Source organism: Lathamus discolor, chromosome 5, assembly GCF_037157495.1.
Source record: "Lathamus discolor isolate bLatDis1 chromosome 5, bLatDis1.hap1, whole genome shotgun sequence".
Classification (NCBI taxonomy): Eukaryota; Metazoa; Chordata; class Aves; order Psittaciformes; family Psittacidae; genus Lathamus; species Lathamus discolor.
Genome location: NC_088888.1, coordinates 18317626 through 18334661, shown reverse-complemented (window position 1 = coordinate 18334661; position 17036 = coordinate 18317626). Strand labels below are relative to the sequence as shown.

The 17036-nt window shown below is 38.7% G+C and overlaps 1 long non-coding RNA gene across 1 annotated transcript in view; it reads left to right on the top strand.

The window, feature by feature from the left end:
- The first annotated feature begins 5726 nt into the window (after positions 1 to 5726).
- LOC136014844 (uncharacterized) overlaps positions 5727 to 17036 on the top strand; it is a 50220-nt gene continuing 38910 nt past the window's right edge. Inside the window, exon 1 of the long non-coding RNA XR_010612898.1 lies at positions 5727 to 5820. This is a non-coding gene — a long non-coding RNA (uncharacterized LOC136014844). The remainder of the gene's footprint in view (positions 5821 to 17036) is intronic.

Sequence of the window (17036 nt, the reverse complement as noted above, 5' to 3'; positions counted from 1 at the left end):
CTGATAGATAAATGTGTATGTATTTCTCACATTGTCAGTTACTGAAATGGAATTTGTTTCTTTCAGAAAGAATTTTTAGAAATAATTTGTTTCTTTTAGGAACAAATGAGAAATTTTCTCTTGTAATCCTTGAAGAACAAAGGTGGACTGACAAATGTATGTTGTTCTGCACTATGAATGCTAATGGGTAGTGACATTGCCTTTGCTAAGGGATAGGGTGAAATTCTGCCATGCAGTCAAAGCTGGTGATAAGGAGCTCTTCTGTAGCAATAACAATATATTCTTGTTTGTTTTTAAAAACAGCAAACAAAAAAACAACAAAGCAACAAAAGCTCTTTACTGTCTATTACCAGCCAAATTGAATAGTTATATTCCGCAGGGTGTCTATGCTTAATTCAGAAACTGTGTTTGAAGCGTGTGTTCCTGTAATTCTAGACCTAGATGCAGTAGCACCACTAAACTCAAAACAAAATCTGTTACAAAAGTTTTTTTTATCAAATCTACCTTGATTGTTCTGAAGTTGAAGATGTCTAAACAGACTTGAGCATTTAGAAGAGATTTGTTTTCTAGGTCTCTCCAGCTGTCCTTGTTGTAAATGATGTGCTGAACAAGGATGGAGCATTGCTGCAATGTTGAGTGTATAGAGGCTCCCAGTTTTTGTTAATTTTTCTGCATCTGGTAAGTTTGAGCTAATCAGGAGTTCTGATAGCATTTTAAAAATCTTCAAGAAGTGTGTTTTTTTTTGTGCAGTTGATGCAAATGAGTACAAGTGAAGAAGAGTATGACATCAGAACTTTATGCAGAGCTCTTTGTTACATCTTTCCTAGGACATGAAGTGCAATGGTAGTTGCACAAAAAGTTTTCAAGTCAGCAAATGTATGTTTTATAATGTAGTCTAGAAAGTACCTAGCTTTCTTGGATGTTTGTGTTTTGTTTCCCCTATTGTAAGTTTGACTACTTTCAGCATTGTCTTGTATAAATCACCTCTGAGTATGCTTTTCACTCAAAATACATATCAGAGAGAATGTTATTCTGCCAATTTTGCATTTCTTTTTTTGTTTGGATTTTGGTTTGTTTGGTTTTGTTTGTTTTTTAATTTTGATACACATGTTACCACCACTGATGTCACAGTGATTCTTGGTTCAGTAAGTCAGTTTCTTCTGAGTGAGGCAGCATAAGCTGGTACTAAGTATCTAAACATCAACCTGAAGCAACACATTAGACCATTCCACTTGCCAACTTGATGTAGTCCATTTGCATTGACTTCACAACAGTGGAAACAATGGTGTCGAGTAACAGACCCAGAAAAGAGAAAAAACCCAAGCCTGTTTCCTTCCTTTCCCTAGAAAAAAATGAATAATTTTTTTTTAACAGTTTCTGTCAAAATACTAAAAAATAATTCACCACTCCCTTTTAAACAATAGCACTTTAAGCTTGTGCTTGCACTGTAAAATGAGGCATGGATCACAAATGCCTTATCTGGTAGAACTGGCAAGCAGGGTCTCCACTAAGTCCAACACACAGTGTCTATCTGTCAGGCTAGGTTATCCAGCAACCTGAAATCTGCTGCATTGCATGCAAACATCTTGGGTCCATGCTTCCAAATTTACTGAGTGAATTTGTATCCATCTGTGCTTTCTATGTACTCTGTGAAGTACCCAGTGCAAAAATGAGAGATGCTATTGCTTCCATGCTTATTAGTTGTGAGGAGAGTCATAACGCTTAGTTTTTTTGTATGCCAGAGTCCCTTGGGGCCAAGGTCTCTGTATAAGTAACTACTAGATTTATTACACTTGTTTGAATCTGGGCCTTTCTCTGTTGCTAATGTTCCATGTCTCTTAATGGTATGAGGACACTGTCGTACTCGGTTTATCTTACTTCTGCTTTTAATTATTGCTTAAGACAGTTACTCATCCTCCTAGTCTAATAAAATAAAAGTGAATGGATAGAATTATAATAGAAAGATATGCTGTATCCAGAATTCCATGTAGGCTGTGTTGCAGTATAAAACCATAGCATAGTATGAAGGATGGAGGAGACTAGCCATGACTGGGAGGAAGATCAGGCATCTTGGAAGAATTCAGATGTAGTCCACTCCCCTCCCTTGCCTCTTCCTATTTCTGAAATGAGAAAGAATACTTTGTAGTTCAGTTGAGACTGAATGCTATTTCAGTTTTCACTTTGGTGGTGAGCCGGCTGATCTTTAAAGATTTACCTTTGTCTCCAACCTCCTAAGCTAATTGTGGTACAGTAATAAACAAAAGTAACAATAAAATGCTACATTGGAAAACTATATTAGGATGTAAAGGATTCTAAGAATGCTGAGCTATCTAATCAGAGATGTTGGTACACATTAATTGTTCTCTCTAACTAAAGTGACCTACAGCTTAATGTAAACTATCATGAATTAATTAGTGGGACAATACCAGACCTGTTTGCTAGACAGAATGTTAAATCCACAGAGCCCCCTCCAAGTTGAGTTATTGTGCATGTGGTTGAATCATGTTGGTAGAGCAGATATTCCACAATGCTTTGCATCACACCATAACTGTTCTGGGTGTTTACTACATTTATGCTATCTTGACCAAGTGGCATCAGTTTTTTGTGATACTGACAACAGACTGGCCAATTCGCATTTTCATATTCCTAGTGGTGTCTGGTCCTTCATCACAGAACTGTTACAACAGGGCTATTTTGCATTGGGCACTTGCCTGAGTCCACACAATCTGTTTGGGGACCACTGTGACAAATTGGTGTGCCACCACTATTAGACAGGTGGCTGAGGAGCATAATTTTGGAGATTAATTGAATTTACAGAAGAGCTGAGGACTGAAACATGGTGGTGTGCTAGCCATTTTCCCCTGCTGCCAAGAGTTGGGAAAGGTTTCTCCTTCTTCTAGGGTACCTCTGCTTTCCAGGAAGTAATGTGCTAAGTAACAAGGAGATTGCCGACACTGAAACTCAGTGGAAGGAGGAGAAAGGCAAAGACAAGAATACTTCTCAAAGCCAACATGGCTTTTTTGTGCTAATCCAAGACATAAAGATGCATGGTTATGAGCTGGCAGGCTCCTTGAAGGCATCTTTAGTGAGTGTGTCCTATTGTATTTTTTATTAAGTTTTGCTATGAACAAGCATGAGCAACACTGTGTCGTATAGTGGAGTTTTATTTTGTTCTAGGTGTTCTGTGAATACAGTCACTTAGGATTTTTATCAACTTCAGTGCTTTTAGATTCTTAAGTCACAAAGTACAGGCCATCCCATTTCCCCTAGTGTTTTCAAAGAAGTCCTGGAGGCTGTATGTTCCAACTCCTGTGTTCTGCAGCTATGTGCAAGATCCTTTGTAGCCAAAGTATATTTGAATCATGGGAACAGAATATGAATTGTGGGCAAGGTGCACTTTGCACAAAGTCTGTGGGAAATGAGAGAACCAAAGGCAAAAAAATATAGCTTCACTTTGGCATGAAGATTGACTTGTAAAGCAGCTTTTTCATTCAGCCTTGCTTATACAACAGTACTTCTCTAGCCCATTGGAAGAGTAGGAAAACAATCAAAGTAAAGTTAATTGTTTTTTCTGATAGCACATGGACTTCTGGGAGAAACAGTCTGTCTTCCATAAACACATTGACCTTCAACCATGTGCAGTAAGCTGGTACAAAGCCTGTGCAACATTTAATTCCTGTTTGAGCTAAGGGATTTGTGTCAACTTGAACAATTCTCACTGTGAGTTGCTACTCATGCATGTAGAACATTCTGCTCTCCCCCTTAAACTTTTATCTTGCACATCCTATATCCATATGTTCTGTTGTAAGCAGGCAAGCTTTTGGGTTTTGGACAAGAGGAATGATACAATTAGCATGCTGTGTTTGAAGTAAGACCAGATGATCTAATGACTCTGCCTGGCTTTAAATTTTATCAGCCTTTTGAAATAATTTTGCTTTAAATCAATGGGACTACTCATATGCTTAAATTTAAGCACCTGTATAAACATTTGCACGAGTCAGGATGTTATTCAGCACATAGTTATAAGCTGGATTTTTTGGACATTATTAAAGAAACTATTTTTTAGCACGGACATTTCTGTTGTAAGTGTTGAGCAGCTGCTTCTTTTTGTAGAACTATTTTGATGCTGTCCAATATTGAACTTTGATTTCTTAACATGTTTTAGCTGGGTTTCTTTTTATGTTCTCTCTCCCCCAGTTCTGCTTTTTTGAGTGAGACTACTGTAGACTGTACATGTGTTCTTAAAAATAATCTTGCTTTGACTGCCCCAGACACACTGATACTTTGCTCTTATTTTCCTGTAATATTAGCAGGCTTGACTGTGACTTGGAGCACAAAGCTCCCTTGTAAGAGTGTCTGGTATGGTGGAAAAGGGGTTTAGGGAGAAATTAAGATACTTAGACAGGAGCAATCGCATGAGGAATAATAAGTCCTACTAAACCTGAGTTAGCTTTGCAGGAGAGCATGGCATGGTTTGTCTGTCACTCAAAGTCCATTATTTTTTAAGTCATGTGATTTTTCTTTAAGTCAGGCAGCTTTCCTGGAACCAGAAACCCGTACTGGCCACACAGTAGTGACAGTTGACTGAAGCATTTGACAACCCTGGACTTCTTTGTACCTCCTGGCAAAATAATGGCAGTGTAGAAAACATGTGAACCTCCACTTCCTTCTGGTGTATCAAATTTTCCTATTTTATTTTTAGCTTGGTGTCTTAGTAATTGCGACCCTGTTAGTACTTGTGAACACTCAGAAGTGTTTATATACAAAGAATCTCCTGTAGAGTAGTTAGACCCTAGCTGGTAGTAAGATTTTATATGGTGCAGGGGTGTAAATGTCATTCTAAGACCTTCTGGAAAAACTGTATCTTCAGGATAAAACTGTCAGTTTGCAATCTTTGAACTGATCAACTTGTGAGCTCTTGCAGTTTTGAAGCAGATCTTTTTATGTGTATGGATTTTCCCCTGATAAAACTGCTGCTTCTGTGATTATGTGACTATGTAAGGCAGTTTCTATTTCTTAAACTAGGGTTAGTAACTCTTGCACTTAAACAAGCTTGAAAACATTTCTTGAAGATAGAAAACTTAACAGTAATTCGTAAGCCGTGTTTTTTCTAAGGCAAGCTGTCTTATTTGGAGACAGCATAGAATGTCTTGAGCACCACTAGCCATACTGCTGACGCATTTTCCCGGTTTCCAAGTTGTGTTGAGCCTGCCTAGGTGCTAAAGTGATTGTGATTGAAGAAAGTAAGGTTGCTTCAAGCTACTGCTATGTTCCCCACAGAGCGTACCATAAGAAACAGAAAACAAATGAATAGCCAATGAAGTAGATTTTCCTTATCTTCAGAACAAACAACTCTCTTCTCAGTGGTGTGAGCAACTCTCCTAGCTTCAGTGGGTTTGCATCTGTGCCTCTCATCAGAATTTGTTTTGTTCATTTTTCATTAAGGATATAAGTTTATTAAGAGTACTAGTTAGGCAATTTCCAAATACCATCTGTATCATCTTTTCCACAGATAAATGTGAAAGTGCATCAGTACGTGATTTTATCACCCCTGCCTGTAAAATTACATTGTAACTAGCTGATTTGCAAATGATATCCTTATAGCTAAGCAATGGTCTCTGTTTTTCTACATTCATGCAGTGATACTGAGCTTTAAAATAGTATTGTGGAGAGTGCTGCAGACTTGAATAAATCTGAATGATCCGGTGTTTGCCTTTCAGTTGTATTGCAGTTGCTGTGGAACTGACATCTCGTGGAAATGATTGCATGGAAATGATTGCATTCATCTAACAGGAGAAATCGCAATGCTTCTTTGCTTGGGTGAGTGTTTATCTGCAGATTTGCCTCTATTCCTTCCCTCCATCATATGAGTTTTACAAAAGCTTATCCAGTATAATGGTGGTTGCACAGTTTACTCTTACATTTTATTTTTTTTTTTTTTTTCAGGAGGGGGTGGGATGGGTTTTTTTTGGTGGTTTTTTTTTTGTTTGTTTGTTTTGTTGTTGTTGTTTTGGTTTTTTTTTCCTACTCTGTGTTTGCGCAGGGGAATTGGTTACTGAAATTGAAAGCAAGGAATATTACCTGAACATGAGCATGCTATCCTAGTTACTCAAATTGCAGTCTAAAAAACTTTTGTTATCTTGCAAATATCTGTACAGGCTTTTGTTTTTACTCCTATTACAGGTGTTTTATTGTCACTATATCAGGCTTATAATCACTTGGAAGTGAGAATTATTGTAAATAATTGGCTACTTTGAAATCAGAGAAAGAAAAGCTTGGTTCTTTCTAGGAGCATTGACTAACATCTCCTTCTTTGGGATTGCTGCTTGACACCTCCCTGGGTCACTTTTTCAGCTGACTGCTGTTGTTTACAATTGTCCTATCACAGCTTTTCACCTACATGGGTGACATCCTGCCTTCCTATCTTCACAATAACAGACTCTAAACATAATAGCATCCTACGGGGATACAGTAGGATAACAACACATCACACTTCCTTTTAACTCACCAGTAACTTTTTACAATAAGCCACTAATCCTAAACAATATCTGAATAACAATGAATAATCTGAATGGCATCTGCATAGAGGTAACTTGTTAACACAAGTGAGACTAATACAAATGTTATTCTCATAGACCAAAGAAGGTGAAAATTGCATGATGAAATCCTGAATCTAGTATTCTACAGCTTCTCTCCTCCTGCCTTCAAATCACAACAGCATTTCCTTTGTTAGGAGAGAAAAAGACATGTTGGAAATCAAAGAAATCAAACACAAACAACTCTTTCTTTTTCCCTCTTAAAATTCAGTCTTGTTGATGCTAATTCATTGAATTAATATGGTCTGTGCACTGGTATACCTTAAAATGGATTTTTTTACATATGCAGTCATGATAGTATAACTCTGTCTATGGCATCTGAAAATAAGTAGATTAAAAGTTTCCACTCACATTCTACTGCCATTTTGAATAAATCTCAGAATGCCAGCTACATACTGTCGCAATGCAAGATCACAATGAATGATATATATCAACATTTATATATAGTATATTTTCTTGGACATACAAACAAACACACAAATTACCTGCCATAATATAATCTCGAACTAGGTTTTTTCAGGTGCTTCAATTTTGGCTAAGTTCCTGCCTTCAAATGAGGTCATAAGACTAAATTCTCACAAAACTTCCATTATAAATTATATATATATGTTTATGTATTCTAAATTAGAATATCTTGTATAAGTGTATGTTATATATACTTCTCCCTCCCTTTCTCTAAATCTATGCGTTTAACCTAATGCATAGTTGCTTTCAGTATTTTTCTTTGGAGCATATAGTTACCATGAACATTTCTGTAGTACTTCATTGCAGATAATAAGGTGAACACAACACAGGTGAGGAAAACAGTAAAGTAATCTTATGGATATATTGCAAAGGCTCCTTTTGTTTAAGAAAAGTTCTGAAGAATCTATAACTGAAATCAGATTTCTTTACCTAAAAATCAGATATCCTGCCAAACCTTTATCTAAAAATCAGATACATTTGCTTCTCCAAAGCTCATTCTGTTTTCATTTACCAGTCTGGCCACATCTGAAAAGACATGGAGAATACAGCAAGCAGAAATGCCGGAAGGAGACACTTACCTTAATTTGATAGGTATTTAACTTTCAGCACACTCCTTTTTTTAGAGTTCTTCTCGAAGTGCTGAGATGCTGAGATTACTTGCTGCCTGGCAGTGTCCTATACATGACTCTCACATTCAGCAGCCCTGGCAGGGCGCTGGGGAGAGAAACAGGATTGTGCTCTGCTCACTCCCAGCAGCTTCACTGAGGCTGGGGCTCTTTTGAGCTCAATTAATTCTAGATTGTTTGGCTAAATGGCAGCCACACTTCCTTCTATTCTTTCCCAACTTAGTTTTCCTGCCTCCAGTGGTGCTTTTTCCTTTCTTTGGACTATAAATAGGCCTGCACAACACAGTCTATAGCAGTAAGTAAGGCAGGAAATGCATTTAAACAAAGGAAAGATCTTAGCTGTTTTTGCCCTCCCCCAGCAATAGAAGTAAAAGAATTTGATAAAGATTGCTCTGCAGACACAGTTCTCCTGCATGAGGAAAACACTTGTCCAAAAGCATGCTAGGATGTCACCTTTTGTACTTTACCAAAAAATGAGGAGACACAGTAGCACTGTGCCTTTTGACCTTATCCTTGAGTAATTATCACTTCCCTCAAATATTTAATTTCGATTAAAGATTTTAAATTGTTTGAGACTGGAGAGTTGGAACAAAGATGTTCTTTGGTTTGGAAAAGAGGACAAAGATGGCCAACATACTATGGGATAGCAAAATATGTGTTTTGAGTTCAGATCTTGCATGCTTAAGCATGATGTTGAAAGTCAGTGCATCATCATTTCATCTGAGTACTTTCTTCCTTAGTGAAACTTAGTCTGCAGCCTCAGGCCAGAGACTAAGGTTGGAATTACTTAAGCAAACTAAGTGCATTTACATGCAGGAAAACCAAATGTTGTGCAGGTATTCTGTGAGGTACAGCTATAGCTCTTGAATAGCAACTCTGTCAAAATCCTCAAATAATGTTTATGAATTAATTTGAGATAAATGGGCTTTGGGTCAGTTCTTTGATCGGAAACTTTCCAATTTTAATTATTTTCAGCTTAGTGTTTATAAAAACCATACCAAGCTTCCAATGCCCTGTCAAGCTAAAAGAAAAAAAAAGAACCATTTTCACATTATATCCAATTAAGATGATAGCAGAATACTGTACTTACCTAGCTTTCATCTCTTCTTCCTACTTTCTCTGCTGTGTGAGGTACATGCCTTTTCTTCAATTTATACAAATGAGGCAAATTGCTGTAAAAAAAGCTCTTTCTGTGGGTCTTTACATTGGTAGTTTTCTGTTAGAATAGCAGTGTGCTTGTTGAACATTGTTAATCCATGGTGTGGGATTGGTGATTATTTTAGTGGGAAGGTAGAGACTTTAAAGATAGATGTTGCTATGTGGACAAGTAATTTTTCTTCTGTTTAAGATCTATATACAAATCCTGCTGAAAGTGGTGAGAGTTAAGGCCCTGTGGCATTTAAGGAATTTGGAGAATGCTAAACCTTTTGTTTCAGCCACATTATGTAGGCAGTGATCATGACTGTTAGCTAGTATGGTGGTTTATGTATGAATTTTCAAATCTATGTTAGGTTTACGTAGACTAGATAATGCTACAGCACTTTATGGAAAAATCAAGACCATTTTCAGGGAAGTACCTGCCTTGTTGAGAACTTTACAATGATCCCATTTCTCATGACAAGAATGTAATTATTTGTGAAAAACAAATAAACGTACAAATGGTGAGTGAATAGACGTTGTTGAATTCTTGGAAATTAATAATAATACCCAAGTTTTCCTTGAAAGTACTTTTAAATAAAGTTAAATCAAAACTGAATACTCCAAGCAAAACTCCTCTCAAAATGAGTAATTTAATTTATAGAAGGACCTGAAAGTTACAATATTTACAGTTTTTTTGGTATGTGTGTTAATATTGGTAATTAGTAGGTTTAAATTCTTCTGAAGAGGTTGATCTTTGCAGACCCCATACTACAAATCTAACAAAGATCCTCTGTAGTGAACAGAGGATCAAATACTGACTTAGCTGAAGGACGTTTTACCTGAGAAAATTCTGTCATGAAGATGACTGAAGATAAGCTTCAGTCTTTCTGGCTCTTTCAGACCTTAGACCAAGGCTGAAGAACTGGCAATGATAAAAGTTGATTGAATTCATTATTATGGGCAGCTGTGGAATAGGCCTAACTAACCCTGTTTCTGCCAAGTTGATCTCCACAGTATAACAGTGCTGCAATGCAAAGCTGCTTAGCAGTATTTCACTTGTGCGTATCTTTATTTAAATGTAGTTTAGTTTTAATCATCAGTCTGCTCGATGAGTTGCTAGTGGTTACAGACTTGAATTTGCATCACATGTTCTCTGTGTGTTGTGGTGCAGTTAGCACCAAGCACTGCCAGAGCCCTGGAGAGGCTTAGCCTTGTATAGCTGCTTGTCTTGTGTCAGTCAGCATGGTGCCAGTAGAGCCCAGTTGCAGGAGCCTGCTCACACTGATTTTGCTGGTAGCTGTTCTTTTGGACATGCACGTGTTTTCTCAATGTCATTCAAAGCATCTCCAAACATTAAAAATTGAAAGCAAGGTTAAAGCAGGATTTCTCTCCTGTCATTCTGACTTTGCACACTGGAAGAAATTCTCACCCAGTGTGCAAATTGTTTCACTCCCACTTTACTCTTGGAGTCTTGAGGAGAGAATCTGTCTTGAGAGAGGTATTTAGACTTTCCACTTCAGAGTTTCCTTTGGGGATCAATCAGGTAGTTGGTGGAGCCAGAAGAGAGCTAGGAGCAGGGTGAGGAAGGGTTGCTGAGAGCAGATGTTATAAGTTAGATTTTTCTGTGCCAAAGCAGAAGAGATGTATTTTCCCTTACAGTACCATTTTTGCTTGTATTTCTTATCCATTAGCCTCTAGGACAAACAATGGCAGCATGAACAGATGCAGAGTAACACTGTGCCCAGAATTCGTGGGGATGTTTTTGGTCCCCAGAATTCAAAGCATCTTATCTTCATAGTCCATTTACACTCTGTACCCTGAAAACACATGCATGTGTACGTGTGCTAAGGATGTAAGTAAACTTTTCAGCAAGTTTCTGTATGCAAGGTCTGCTTGTTCAAGTACAGAGAAACATGAATTCTTCACCACAGAAAACTTAAGACTGAGGTCTCTCATGGCAGCATGACAAAAACACTGCTTTTTAGTAGGCACCTCAAAGGAGCTTTTCCCAAATAATTTTGATTTTTACCAGTGAGCCTCAAAACATGAATCTAGATGCTTTGATATGGTTTCCCCCTTGGTGCTGATTACTAGATCTGCATCTAGCTTTTCACAGTTAGAATGGTAAAAGCAGTATCCAAATTCCCATGACATTTGAATGTGGAATCTTTTCAGAATAGCATCCAAAATAACAAGCTGAACTACCCGAGCTTTCTCCTCTGCTTTTATTCTGTGCCTCCCTTGTGCTGCTGAGCAGCATTGTGTTATGCTACTCTTTTCACTGACATCAGTGGGAATGGGTTTGACATAAAGTCAGCATGGCCAGGGCAGCATGCTCTAGTTTGTCTTGCCTATAATTCATTAAATAGTTTGAATTCTTTATATGGTTATTCCTGTCCCTCTTGTCTCTTCAGTTGTCTCCTTCGTGTCTTCATGTTTCATTGCCTCGTGGAATATGTTGCAAGAAATTACATAACTTTCCCTGGTAAAGCTATACTGAGGAAGAAACAACAAACCACTTTTTATCTTGTATAGTTCTTGTTTAGTCTACCTGACTTAAAACTATGGAAAATCATTGTGTCAGTAGTATTGAGTAAATTATAAGGACACAAACTTTCCTTTTGATTTCCCATCCTGTTAAACACAGATGGTCTTTTTGGACTGCAGTATAGTCTGTGGGCCAGATCCCTAGCTTCCACAAATTGGTGTTGCTTCATCAACTGCAGTGGAGTGACGCTGATTTAAGCTGTCTGGGGATTTTGGCCAATTGGTTTTAATGGATATGTGCAGTTTATAGCAGCTGAGGAGCTCTGCATTTAAGGGCCTTTCTAATTGTAGCTTATGTTCACTGTATAGAAAAAAGTATGTTTTCCTCCCCCCGCCACTGAAGCAAATTGTCAAAACATAGAAATAAACCAACAGATCTCCTGCTTAAAGCCTATGGGGCAAGCTAAAGAACAGTTCATTGTGATCTTAAAAAAAGAAGTCGGGGAAAACCGCAGGTCAGACTCAAGCTGTGAGTCAATGTACATGTAGAAGTCTGGTTGTCTGCCCTGCATATTTGTGGCCTGATGAGGTTAGCACAGTTGTGGTCTGTAATCCCTCATGCCATAAACTATCTGTGTGTGTTTTAGATTTGTTGTGCGGTAATGAAGGGAGACCACAAATAGAAGTCTAATTTGTTTTTCGCCTTCTTTCTTACCAAAACACAATGTCTATTTTTTTCTCTGTACCTTAAAACAAAGAACGTGCATGGCAGTGTAATAGTGAAGATTAAAGCTTCATTTACAAAACCTTAGGGTTCTTAAGTCTCAAACCTTTTGTACTTCCTCATCTCTTCCCTGTGACTGATTTCTGTACAAACAACCAGGAGCTTAAATCTTCTAGGGAGGTGATGACAGCAGGAAACATTATCCCCATGGTATTGATGAGGAAACAGACTAACTTGCCAAAGGTCTCACAGGAAGTAATACTTTTATCTTGAAAGCTTATTCTGTTGGTTGTTTCTGCTTTTCATCTTTTTCCTCCTTGTAATTTATTTGTCTACTCTTCCCTTTTCAGTCACATCTTTGTATTGAAGGTTCTTTGCATTCTACTTCTGCCTGTGTGTAATTTAGTCTAGCAGAGCCGATCTGCTTCCAGCCAGCTCATGATTACATCCTATGTTATGTTCCCACTTGTAAAATATTCGTGCAAGCACCCTTGGTTTTTCTCCCCCACTTGTGGCAAGGTGCTATAAACAACTGCAGCATTACCTCATGGGCCTTCTGCAAACCTCTCCTTTGTCACACCATTGTCACAAAATGTCAACACTGTTGCTGCAGGTGGTATTTTGTTTCAGGAAGGTAAAAGGGGCAACTGAAAATTTCAGCAGGTTCCTGAACTGTCAGAAATTATCTCCCAAAAGTTCGTCTTCTGGTGCTGCCCATCTTTGTAAGTAAGTGACTTCTCTGCTGGCTGCTCAGGATGCCATGTCAGAAGTCCCCATTCCCGACTGCATCCCTTGCTTGTATCGGATAGGCAGCTGCTGTTACTACTACTAGCATTATCTTATAATTTCCTTGTATACTTTTTCCACCTGTAACCATCTTATTTTCTCATGTTATACCTCTGTTGAGAGAAATTGTTTTGTAAAGCACTTGGCACAAAAGGGTGCCCATTTTTTACTGATTTGCACTATGACTCAGAGGTATTAATAATGGCTAGAAGACCTCAGGCATGATAGTCCTGCACTGATAGTCCTGCTCTTCAGCCTTTACATGTTTGATCTTTCCTCTTACATTTATTGTACTCTTACATTTATTTTAATATGTGTCTTCTAGAACTGAAGTTTCCAAGAAAAAAAGGCGAGAAAACATATATCAGGGAGAAATTGTTTCCTCCTTTGTGTATAATGTGCTAATAAAAGAGCAACAATGTGTTTTACAGGTAATGCACCTCTAAGAAAAAGACTTCCCTACAGGACTCTGTTAAGTTTTTCATGGTTGCTAGAAGATGGGTGCACACCATTTTACTTTTCCTTTGTAGCCAGGTGTAGATTAGGGAAGGAAATATTTTAAAGTGGCTAAAATCCATCTGCTTTTTGTTAGACTGATGGAATTAGGTTCTCATTTATGCTAGTTTCCCCTCACTATAATTCATTGGCCGAGTTACTTTCGCTGTATATTAGTGTGAATTTATTCTCCTATAGCTTCCATTGCCACTGTTCCAAGGGGCTTCCATTTGCTGACCAAACATTTCTGAATTTCAAGGTATTGCTTTCCTGTACTGCCAACAGGGAAGACACCTTAAATTTTGCTGAACACTGTTGTGTCAGTTTATGGAATACACTGTAGCGCAAGCCATTTTGCTGCCACTGGCAGTCTGTGCTAAATGGCTTTTTGGGATACAGCTCCACAGTTCTCTGTTGGAGTCTGGGTCATCCTGACAAACATAGGCTCTTCTGCTGAGGTGGTGAATTGAACGCCATAAATCATATTGAAATGTGGGCCCTTTTTCAGGCACGTGTGCTGATTTGGCTAAAGGTGACATCTCTTCAGTGCCAAATCTCTTTTGCTTGCACCTGTCTCGAGAGCAGCTGAATGCCGCAGCCTCCTCTTCTAAAAGGAAGAGGAAGAGTTGTTCATTCATGGTTCCTGTCAGGTGCTGTGATAGCATGTCACCTCCTGGATGACAGTCATCGGGACTTTGAGAGGCCCCAGGAGACAGGAATAGCAGTGTGCACAGTGAGACTCACTAATTACTAGGTTTCTCCATTGACTTCAGAGGGACAAGGATCACACAGTGGATATCTGTTTTGTTGTGTTGGGAAGATGAGCGTCTGTCTGTGTTTTTTTTCCCTGCATTCCTAGGCTTTGTTCCAGTGCAGTTAATGCTTTCCCTATCTCCTTGACCTGTATGTAGGTGTTAGATTTACATGAGCTAGACCAGCTGCTCACAGCCGAGGGTAGGAATTTTGTTGTGCAGGGAGATTAAATAGTTTATTTGTCACTCATCAGGAAGAGTCCTCAGAATGTTAGTCAGCTGGGATTTTTAGGTGACAGCTTTTATACCTTAGGCTAATGGTTGTTATTGTTTTAAATAGCCATTGTTAGACTCTAATTGCTTTGTTGGAACCTTTAAACTTGTAGCATGCTTTTACTCTGGTGTTTGGATTCTGGCTTTTCGGTTGTTTCTGGGTCTTTTTTGTGAGGCTTCACATTTTTGTTGTCTTGGAGCTGTTTCTTAAGGCCCTGTTTGCTCAAAGGGCTGTGGACTTATTCCTTAAACGAGAACAATGTGGCACTTCAGATGCTGTGCTGACCTCTAGTGACAAAGGCAGGAGAAAAAGTATCTTTGCTGTTAAAACCCGTGAAAGGCAGGCTTCCCTGGAGTCCTCTTTTGCGGTTTTCAGCCCAAACAAATTATAAGGGCTTTATCGCTCCTACTGTCTCTCCAGGCCTTTGTGATACTTGCTTATATTTCTGTTCAGTGTTTGAACAGATGGTGGTGGATTCAGATCTTCTGCTGGTTGTGCAATGGGAGAAGTCTATTAACTTTTATTAATATTTATTAATTATAAAATAAATACCTTTTGCCAGCTGCGGATACTTCATCCTGTTTATGATCCTACAATAAAATGCTTTATGTAAGGGCAACTTAAACCCCAGAACCCAGAGTTTAAAAAGGTTTGGCTTGTCTGTTGCTATTTGCCATTTAAAGATAAGTAAATTTACTTATAAATTCATGTTTCATGACGTAACCATTCTGGGTGGCCAACAGGGGAGTTGGAAGGGTTCAGTGAGATACCACTTGTTTTGAAATGTACAAAAAATTTGTAATTAGCAATTTTTTCCAGCATGGCTAGATTGCTTTCAAAAGTTCTAAGCACTCTATTCCTCATAGTTTTGAATTGTTTCGAATTGGTTTTTTTGGTCTGCCCTGGAGGCTGGTAGACCATGTGCAAGGATCTTTTGCTCAAGGTCCTTGCCCTTGAGGCCTGTATGCTGCTGAGTCTTTTGGAGCGGTTTTGCGTAATGGGTTTAGACAGGGAAAATACCTATCGTGTTAGATTTTCCTAGACTATCGTCCTTGTGGTACACATTTGCAAGTGTTTTGTTAGGTCTAGTATATGGTAGATGTAATGTTTTTAGCAAACTTTCAAATATAAACCCAGTTTTACTGGATGAAGTCAGGGCAAGCATGGCTAAAAATAGTTCTTGCTGCCTTCTGGTGGAATAACGCAATACCAGAACTATTCTCAGATGTGAAACTAATATATATATATGGGTGCACTATGTATTGCTTATATTCAATAGTGAAACCCTCAAAAGCTCTCTATTACCTGCTTTATCTTCAGTGCACTGAAATTACCTAACATTGCAATGAATAATATTGTTAATGTAATTCCTTTTTTTTTTTTCTTTTCAACTTAAGGGAATTTTAAAAAAGGGCATTTAAGTATGAGCAAATGTGAACGAAAATTCCATGTTCATTCAGCTCACTGTTGTGCAAATCAAAGGATTTCCTTTTCCTGTTTTATTTTTGAAACTTCCTTATTCCATGTTTGCTATTCAGTCAGTTTGGTGATGCTGCATGACAAGAATACATTCATTGCTAAAATCTTGCCTATGGTAAAAGAAGAAAAATGAACATGTCACATGTCTCTGGGTAGTTTTGGGAAGAATACAAAACTGACTTGGTGGTGGTGCCATTTCTGTGAGGAAAGAGATCGCTGTGATGGATGTAATCAGTTTATCCTGACGGAAGATTTTTCTAAGTACCTGATAGCAGCTATCAGTTTCACCACATGCCAGGTCTGTATTTAGAAACTGAAAACTACTTTGTGGAGTCCAGTGCCAATGAACAGGAAGGAATGGGTGCATGGGATGCTGAGGCTTTGGGCAATGAGTAAATGACAGGATGTGCTGGAGGTGAAAAACAGAAGCAGGACTACAGTGAGGACTGGCCCTGAACAGGAGTATTGGATGGGTCAGAAAGTGGGGAATGCCCTTGTGGCCAGAGTTGAGCTGGATGGCTGCCTGCAGCAGGAAGGGATGTGTGAATCCTGAGAATGGTGCCCACTCAGAAGTGTCAGGGACCATTTAGATAACAGAGAAGTCTAGTTCAGTTTTAGGTGGAAACAGTCTATATCCTGCTGGGGATTTTGGAACAGGTCCTACCACCCTTTCAGGCAGTTATATCCTGGATGAGAAGTGGCAGAAATTAAGCTTTTAATGTGAAAGAAAAAAATCTGCTTCGTTCTACTCAAAGCTTTCTGCCAGAGACATTCCTCATTAAACACACATGGTGGGATTTTTCAAAAGAGCTTGGCACAGCCTTTGCTCTGCTCCCACTGGAATCCATGGAGGTGCCACAGGCTTTGGTGAGAGGAGAGCTAAATCAATATGGAGTGCTTTGGAAAAATCCAGCCCAGAATGGATCCTGGCACTGTGAGTAGATAGGTATTGGAGGTGATGCTGAAATTGTCACGTAGAAATTTTCCATGCTGGCTAGCAGTATCCTCTCCATCCCCCTTGGTTCAGAGCTAATGGAAAGCAGTGTGTAGCAAAGCATGACTTGAGGGGAAGGGAAGGGCAGTGTAGAAAGAAATAAGAATATCCTAATTCCTCCCTCTCTGTGTCTTTTATCAGGACAAAATCTTTACTGCAGAACTTCCTTTCTACCTGAGGTTGCCACTTAACTCTTCAAGAACATATTGGTCATTAGC